Below are 3,163 nucleotides of genomic sequence, written 5' to 3' on the forward strand. Positions count from 1 at the left end.
ATGTCTTCACAGTGTTCTCTCCAGATAGCCCCTTTAGATTTCCTGAGTTCCTTATTGTAAGAAGTTAGAGCGACTTTGTATTAATCCCAGTCGCCAGTAGGTCTCGCTTTATTGAACAGCTCCATAGCCTAGCATCTTAGCTGCCCAAGCTTTTTGTTCCACCAAGGCACATCGCTTTGTGTGCACATATCTTTACTTTGGGGCAACTCTCGTTGGAAGCTGTGGTCCGACATTGAGTCCTCTCCTGAAACATGCCAGTTAGTGACACCGCTGGCCATATTATAGCGGCACAGAGAAAGACATACATAAATAAATCGAGTTTTTCAAATAATTTTAATGCAGTAAAACATCGCAAATCTTTACATTTGTACATATAACTCAAAATTTCCTAACATAATTACAGTGCGACTTTATTGTTTTTCTTCTATTATCTTCTATATATAAGAAGAAAGATATATGTTTGTACGCAGCTAATGGACTCCGAAACCACACTGCTGTTTTGTTTTTTTTTCAATTTTACAAGATAGCTTCACAGCAAGCCTTAAATTATTCTTATGAAGCTTCTTTCACGGACCAGGGAGCGATCTATTCGAGGAAATTATTTTCATGGTGCAATTTGCCTGATATTTGGTATATTTGTAGGTAGCCCTTTGCCTCGAAATATAGAGAGATAGGGGCCGATGGAGCGGAAGAAAAGTGGAAAAGACGGAGAGGGAGAAAGAGACACAGAGAAGGAGGAAGGCAGAGGAAGGTTTAAATAAAAGGATAGGAAAAAGGGGGAGGGTAAGTAAGGTGTAAGAACTTCTTAAAAATTATGCAGATACCCAAAGTTTCCGGGTACTGCAATAATCACTAGTATTAATTGAAAAATTATATTTACCGGTGGCGTTTAAATGAACTCCGGTTATATCCAAAAAGAGATGTATATAATAAAGTGGAAATGACATAGACTTATCCTCAGAAAACGACGAAGCACCTACTGTAATGCAAAAATAAAAAAAAAAAAAATTATGAAACCAAGCTTGTGTTGTTGTAAAAAAGAAATTGTAATTAAAAAAAGGGGTGAATACCAAGGACTCGAGAAGTTCGATGTGCAAACAAACAGGTGTTAGACTAAGATCATAATGTTTTTCATATAACAAGAGCTCACCCAGGGGTTGAAATAGAGAAAACTTTTCCTTTAACAAATAGTTTCGGGCTTTTTGAAAAGAGCTTCGTCGGCTTCGTTGGAAACAAACGATACCGACAAGCTATTGCTTTATTATGGGTTTTTATTGATAGCAAATTATTGTCTTCGAAATTTTAATTAATTATCATTACTAATTAATTATCGGGATTGCCCTCACCGCTTTAAGTGTATTAAAATATTTATTTGAAAAATTTAAAATTTTTTTAGTTTATGTAATAGTTTTGGAAAAATTAAAACAACGTGACATCATGACGGAAGGTGATTGCTATTTCGCTTTGATTTTGTAAATATCTGCAACACCTTTTCTCCTGGGAGTTGGATTCAAACTTCCACTGCTGCGATGGTTGAACTGCTTCAAACACATTAAGTCACGCCATGCTTTATTTGTTGTACAACTAACTCATCTCAATTGCCTTCTTTGCATAGTTTCTTAATGTCACAGTACATAATTTGTATTTTATTATGTGCCAAAGTTATGCTTGCTGTTTAATCCAGTTTCAAAGAACTGGTTTTTGCTTTGCTCTTTTCTTAAAATTAATATATTGATATATTTAAAGCAATGAGAGCAATCCCCGTTTAATCAATACAAACAGATAACATTGGTTAATTCTTTTTATTTCTATAGAGGAAAGCAAACGCCATTTCTTTGAATCTGCCAACAACAAAACGCGTAGCTTTGATACATGATAACATACAAATTATGCAACTATGCAAAGATGGCAATTGGGATAAGTTGTACAACAACTAATGCGGCAGTTACCCACCGACGTGTGCCGTACGTAAGGACGTTTGTCGTACAAAGCACGTTTGACCGAACTTTCAAGCCCGTAGGAATCAATGTATGCGTCTGTGTACATGTACATAACATATTTGTGTGTATTGTTTACAGATAAGCACTGTTGCCATTGACCATTTTGCATGTATGCTTATGGAAATATCAACTTTTTCCAATTTAATTTTTGATATTGTAAAAGGCCGGAATACATATTAAATAAGTATAAATAGATTAAATATTTATAATCAGCACTTTTACATAATTATTTCGAATTATTTCCACAATTTTTCAAACTTTAATTAGGCGTTTTTGCATAAAATTGGAAACGGTCAAAAATTAGCGCACAAAAGTTTACTAGGTAACTCTGTCTAGTGAGAGAGCGATCAGCTGACACGTTCTTACGGAAAAAATCAAAATTGTTTTGATTTCTACGTTCCGGGCTACGTACGTACGGGCGTTGCACGTCGGTGAGTTTTCGTTTACATTGCACACTCATAAGATAGGTCGTGTCAGCTGACACGTTTTTTCTACGTACTTTCGTGGGTAACTGCCGCATAAGGCCGGCATTAATGAATGGGGAGTGCGAGTTTGAATCCCATTCCCGGGGGGAATGTGGGCGAATTACAATAATAGGAAAACAATGGACCTGCTAAATAGGCTATAAAATTAAATTTATTTGTAAGTTCACTGCCAAAACAACGGTCGCTCGGCCTGCATGTTGGGAGAATTCGGATCGCTATCATATAACCCTAGGTTTATTAATATGTGCAGTAAAATACTGCCGGAGCTTCAGGAAGTAGCCAAATATAATTTAAGATATATTAGCTGGTTCATTGTCCGTAACAATTGGTTTGAACGGAACAACTTCTAGACATGCTAAAATAGCAGGAATTGGTTCCAAACAAAATCAACATCTTTGGATTCCGGGCGGCACAGTAAAAAACCAACAACAAATTAAATTTTAGCTTACCTAACAAATAATTATGGCACTCTTAAAACTACTTAGCCGAGCGGAATTGACTAAAGGCATGTACATACTTACCAGGTATGTAAGCATAGTTGGGTGTCCCTTTGAATTTGTGATAATAATTTATAACATTGGCTGGCATGATATAAAATACTAATGTGCATACGAATACAATTAAATACACCCTTAACTGTTTATGCATTGATTTCCAATTATTATCCATAACAGCATT

The sequence above is a fragment of the Eurosta solidaginis genome, chromosome 4 (assembly GCF_040869045.1).
Source record: "Eurosta solidaginis isolate ZX-2024a chromosome 4, ASM4086904v1, whole genome shotgun sequence".
Taxonomy (NCBI): Eukaryota; Metazoa; Arthropoda; class Insecta; order Diptera; family Tephritidae; genus Eurosta; species Eurosta solidaginis.